The sequence below is a fragment of the Solanum dulcamara genome, chromosome 5 (assembly GCF_947179165.1).
Source record: "Solanum dulcamara chromosome 5, daSolDulc1.2, whole genome shotgun sequence".
NCBI lineage: Eukaryota > Viridiplantae > Streptophyta > Magnoliopsida > Solanales > Solanaceae > Solanum > Solanum dulcamara.
Genome location: NC_077241.1, coordinates 28,991,546 through 28,998,211, shown reverse-complemented (window position 1 = coordinate 28,998,211; position 6,666 = coordinate 28,991,546). Strand labels below are relative to the sequence as shown.

Genomic DNA, 6,666 nt, shown 5'->3' with positions numbered 1-6,666 from the left:
CTGAATAATCTATAACGCTATCAAACAACTCTAAGGAATGGAGAATGTGATACCCCATAGTAGAGAAGATTGGAAATAGAGTTAGAAGAATCTGGAAGAAGTTGGAGACCAAACAATGAGTCATAGGACTCGACTTATATACGTAAGCTTCCAACTTTGAAATCTTACATACTTAAGCTACTGGAGTACATACCAAGCTTACGTATCAAGAATTACATAGGTTCGTAAAAGAGGATGAGATTATGAACCCACGAGGGAAAAACGAAAGTGCCACATAGCAGCATGGGAGAGTGCCACATGGCAACAGCTGGGAGTGCCACATGGCAGCAGCTGGAGCAAAGAGGGTGGGCCCCCACATGCCACATGGCAGCCCATGTTTGGAGGAATAGATGTGTTGGCCCAATGAGGGTTTGACACGTGTCACCACTTAGGGCTTGACACGTGTTATCCCCCTAAGGTGGCATATATATATGTTTGATGACTTTAATTCATTCTTATCCTTTAAGCTTCATATTTACCAAAATAATATTCAAGAAAAGAAGCAAAGAGAAAACTTGAAGCTAGAGCGAGAGAGCTACAGTTTTAGGAAAAAAAAGGTGAGTTCTTCGATTTTGCTCTGTGAATTAATTATCTAGGGTGTACCATGATGTTATGAAGGTTTTAGTAACTAAAATTTATGCTTTGTATCAGCCCAAAACGTTGGCAAACAGCCACAAAATTTTAGGCGCGCTAAAGTTACTTCCGAGGCAAGTTTTGACGAGTTTGACGAGTTTTGGGAAAGGTAAGGGCTTCCCTTTAAAATTTGAGTTTATGATGTTTCTATGAGGTATATTACATGTCTTAAATAAAGTTGGAAGTGGAAAAATTGTATAAGGATGCTTGACGTTAGAAACAAACTAAATTGAAGTGGTTATAGCTAAATCGAAGTCGAGTAGTGGGTTGTCGTTGTGGTGCTGGGGGTGCAGCTGGTTGGGTTGCATGTTGTAGGGATTTAAAGTGTTTTAAAAAGGGTGTGGTTTCTTCTGGTTGTATCCATACGACTCTCCGTTTGATATGGTTAAGGATTTTGTGAAATAAAGATTAAAAAACTCTATTTTCGTATCGTAGTTTGGAGCTAGTTGTTTGGAGTTTGTATTGTGTAAGGTTGAAGTGATTTACTTGTAAATATGATGATGGTTTTTGTTTATGGTATGATTGTTGATATTGTGTCCGAGTTGAAATCTCAGGGATGTTGAAGTTATAGGGGAGATACTGCCCGATTTTTTGTAGATTCGGAACTAGTAACAAACTAGTCGAGGGTAATGGATAAGGAAATAGCTCCTATGAGTACTTGGGTGTAGAGTTTGAATTGGAAAGTGAAATGTCATTAACCTTAGTATTACTTTCATGTTAAATAGGTTCAAGATATGATGAGGCGGACGTGTAAGAATAATCCATAAGAGGTATGTAAAGCTTACCCTTTCTTTTCTTTTCGCATATCTTAGCCTTAAGTGATTGATATACGAAATGTGGGGATAATTCCATTCATAGAACCCCAAGTATAACTCATAAGTCTTATTCACTTCTCGATGGTAGAATTCCTATACTAGTTGAGTTATTGCATCTCAAGGCTTCTATATGATGGAGAGTAGTAAGTATGTGAAGTTATGTCCTTTCTCTTGGCATGTTTTGGCATAAGTACGCAGAGCTACCCTTATTTCCTCTTGATATATATTTGGCATAAGTGTGGTGCTATGATGGTAAGGTAATGCAATAATAAGGTTATGATATCGATCCCATGACGGGCTGGGTAAGATATATGTAAATGATGACTCCTTGAGGAAAAGTAGAGACTAGGTAAAACTTATTCTTTCTCTTCTTTTGGCATATCTTAATTGTAAGTAAAATGTGATACGAGCTTCGGGGTAACTCCACTTTTAATTCCTAAATATAATCCGTATCTCTTATTCACTTTTGAATGTCAAACTCTTGTAGTAAGTTGAACTACTTTCCTTGAACTCCATAGGTTGAGAAGTACTGGATGCATAAGCACCTAGTCCTAAGGACTATGTGACGACGGGTATCCCTGATTCTATGAACTGTTAGTATTACTTTAGTACATGTCTAGGTTTCCCGAGATCCTAAGTGATATAGGCCTCAATGGCATTTAGAAGGCACTCGAGATGGCTACACTTCTATTTTGGTCCTCAGACGATAGCTTAATCTTCTTACATTGTTGAGTCTCTGATAATTATTTAGATTGTATATGGTTACTCACTACTTGATTTATGTATACTATAATACATCTTTCACCAAGTCCTATCAAGGGCTGGGTACAGTATAGGAGATTATGACACCGAGTCCGAAAAAGGGTCATATACGATATATGATGATATGATGACTCCGATTCTTATAAAGGACCGGGTATGGTATTTGATGATATGATGACACCGAGTCCCATAAAGCACCGGGTATGGTATATGATATGTGGATCAGGCCGAACGTTCCTCAGAATTACTATATGATACATGGATCCGGCCGAACATTCCTTGGTATTACTATATCATATGTGGATTGGACCGAATATTCCTCGGATTATTATACAATGTGTGGATCGGGCCATATATTCCTTGGCATGTACTTACTATATACATGGATCGGGCTGTACATTCTACAGCGCTAATAATATGTATTTTTTTATGATGACAGAATGATGTAGATGGTACACCGAGTCCCCTAACGGGCCAGGCACAATACCTGATTGTAATATGTATGACTTTATTTTATACAATGCGAGTACGGTAAATGGTTAAATGTTATACTTGCCCCCTGTATCCCTACGCCAACTATAATCTCCTTATGATGTCTATGCTTTACATACTCAGTACATATGTCGTACTAATCCCCTTTTCTTTGGGGGGCTGCATTCATGCCCGCAGGTACAGATACACACTTTGGGGATCTGTCAGCATAGGAGTTCCACTCAGCAGTTCAGAAGCGTTCCATTATGTCGAATCCTAGTTTTGGTATTAACCTTCGATGCATATATTTATTTGTTCATGGATACAGTGGAGGCCCTGTCCTGCCTTATGTTACTGTTCTTACTTTAGAGGTCTGTGGACATATATGTGAGTTGTGTATGGGTTATATATGCATGTATGTATAGTGGTGCCTATGATAAGCCTCGCTGGCTTATATGTTATCCTGGCTTTTGATGTGTTATAACTTAAACAGGGGATATATTTACTTACAGATAGCAGGGATATACGCGAGTGCCTAGTTCGGGCACCCATCACGGCCTACGGGGTTGGGTTGTCACAAAAGTGGTATTAGAGCGATTTGGTCCTCGGAATATCTACAGACTGTGTCTAGTAGAGTCTTATTTATCGGTGTGTGATTCACCACATCTATAAGTTGGAGGCTACAGGACATTTAGGATGTTACATTTCTTTCTTGTCTTAGATCATGCGATAGAGCCCAGCCATAGGAAATGTAATTCCTTTTTTCTAACCTTTAGTTTCAGCTGAAGAACAACATCGACAGAAGAAAGTGACGGATGATATTGGAAGCTACACATTATATAGGTAAGTAATAATGCAAAAGAGGCATGCTGGGTAAGGTAAGAAGATTGAAATATGATTGAAATGTATAGTTGAAAATTGAAAGGAAAAGTAGATAGAAAAGTGTAACAGGTGCAGTTCGAGTTGGACATACGAGGTAAGTCCATCATTTTATACTATTATTGATATTAGGCGCCCTGTGAGGCTGTGATATGATTATTTATGTATTGGTCCTGTGAGGCATTATTGATATTTTCTTAGTGCAGGTTTGGGATAGTAAGGAATATAGAGAAAACTCTATCGAAATGTTTTTGGAAATAGAAAAAGAATGAGATATAAGGTTGTAATATATCTTGAGAGATCGTATCCACGGTAACAATAAGATCTGACTAAACTAGGAGTACAACTGACTTTTGGAAATAAGTTAATTGCGATATGTGTGGCAAGTAGAAGGTCAATACTGATATGGTGAGAAGAATGGTGATGGATATGAATGTTTTAAGACAGCCTACAAGGTATTAAGGATGAGAATGACGAGAAAGGATATGGGTTAAGTACGCTTGCTCCACCAGGTGGAATTAGCCTAGAGTAAGGATCGTGAATAAAAGTTAAGAAATATTACCCTTCGGGATTGACCTTGAGCAGAATATAGTGTGAATATAATGAGGATCATCATGGAAGTACGTAGAGCATAGTAAAGAAGTAACTAAAGAATGTGATTGTTAGTAAGATTAGGAGTTAGCATCGGGTACACGATAAGGATGAAAGCTCATGAAGCAGAAAGGGGTATTGTGTATATGTACCTCCACTATGGAAATAGTGGGATCCCTCGAGGATAGGGAATGGAAAATTGCAAAACAATTAAGGCATTGTGAAATTATTAATGGAACAAGTGGTATCCTTTGGAAAAAAAGAGGTGATAACAAAACGTGAAACACGTGTCATCAGAGTATAAGTGCCCCTGAATGGAGAATCGGACACGGTTATAAGCACTAGTAACATACTGATTGGGATAAATGGAATATGGCTTCGGCTAAACTACTACATTAGTTATATGACTCGAGTACCAGTACTTGGACTAGATTTGGTACTAGTTATTGAGAATTCTGAGCACCCTATGGTTATATTAAGTTTCTTACAGGGGCAACCTAAAGTATAGATGAGTTAACAGAAGGTGTAGATATGGTGCAGTATGTTAAATGTGTTGGAATAGAATCATATGCGATGAACAGTTGAAACTAAACAGAGGATGAAATGGGTACACCCTAAAGGGGGGAAGTATACAAGATAAATACAAGCGTGAGAGGAAATCAACTGACACTGTCACATGTTGACGAGACCTCTTAAATTTCAAGTGAGATCCCATACTGGCACGAGTTAGCAAGAGCTTAAGGCCAATAATAAATAGATAGAAGCCGCGGTATCTGAGACCGTGCGAAGAATTATGGGTGCCTAGCAAAAAGGGGTGAATACAATAAGAGAGTAGGACTGAGCAAACTAAGGGCTGCGAAAAGGGTAGTAGGGTTGTGTTTGAGTAAAGATTAAGATATAGGAACAACGTCATTAGTCGCTGATATCGAGACATACAAGTATCAAGGAGAATAAAAAATCTCCTACGGTAGGAAATGATGATACCAAGGAGTATGTAAAGGAAGAAAATAAAGAAGTAGGATAAAATAGCGTTAGCACGAGCAAGTCCTAGTGTGAAGTTGATATGTAAAGCAAGATGGGACGAGAGATGAAAAGACTGCATTTACCTCATACCAGTGGTATAAGAGTAGTTGTGCAACCTACGAATAGTTATATACAGCATAAGACCAAGCGGAGGAGTACATGATGAAAATGAGTTATGATATTTTGGAGATTTTATAGAGGAATACGAAGAAAAGTTAAATCAAATGGCCAAAAAGGACACAGTTATGGTTGAATTAAAGATCTACCCCTACACCGATTGTAAGAGAGAAAAAGAGAGGGCAAGGCAAAACATGAAGACTAGCAAGAAAATGCTAAGGTAAATCTTGGGCTAAGATAAGTGCCTTCACACATTATTGCAAGAATGGCAATGGAACATGACACGAGGACTTCACAGGAGGGTCACCCATCCTAGTACTACTCTCGCCCAAGCACATTTAACTTTGGAATTCTAGTGGGATCCAGTGCGTTAGTGCTGTTATGATCATATGAGATGGGAGAATTTGAACTAGTGGTGAAGCAACGACATGAGATTATGTACCTAGAGTGTTATAAGTTACGATAAGGGAATTGTAAAAGAGCTTAAGAAAAACAAGCAGGATTAGCCGATTACTAACAGATGGCGCACTTGTATGCCAAAGTTCTTCAACATAATACCAGCTAATGATAAGGCAAACCACGGAATGGCTATACAGGTCATTGTATGAGGGGACTTCAGCACAACTTGGTAGCCAACTTTGATGGGAAAAAAGCAAAACCCAAAAGGTGAGGGTACCAGTTGATGTCATCTAAAGAAGACAAGAATTAATATACGAGGTCAAAGATTCCACAATACGACCTTGGCTACAAGACTGACTTTCACTCCTTGGACAGATAATTCTATATAGAATGTTATCCGCAGATTAACAATATCAGCCCATGTTTCTTCAATCAAGGACTACCTGTCCAGTCAAGATTGTGTAAAATTATAGTTAAGAGGGTGGTAGGACCTTACGGAGTCCCCATACCTATTTTCCCAGATGAAAAAGCCCAAGTTATAGTTAACTACCGAAGATCATTCTACAAAGAGATTGGGAAGACAGATAGGTCTTCATACACCATTTTACCCTCAGACTGATGGATAGACTAAGCTTGGTAGCTACACGGTAGACGATATGTTGCGGCCTATATGGTTGACCCCAAAGGTAATGCAATCTATTGCCTACCACCTATCAAGAGTACTTATGATATTAACTATCATTCTAGTATCTAGGTGGCCCTATATGAGACTTTATATGGCAGACAGTGTAGGTCGCCAATTAGTTGGTTTGGTGTTAGTAAAACATGACTAATAAGCCCAGACGTGGTTCAATAGGCAGTATAGAAGGTGAAGTTTATTTGGGAGAGATTATTAGCAGCACAAAGTCGATAGAAGTCATAAACGGATAATCGACGT

General features: G+C 38.7%; 1 pseudogene; it reads right to left on the bottom strand.

The window, feature by feature from the left end:
* Positions 1 to 5,603: 5,603 nt before the first annotated feature.
* LOC129891007 (5S ribosomal RNA) lies at positions 5,604 to 5,723 on the bottom strand (annotated as a pseudogene).
* Positions 5,724 to 6,666: the final 943 nt, after the last annotated feature.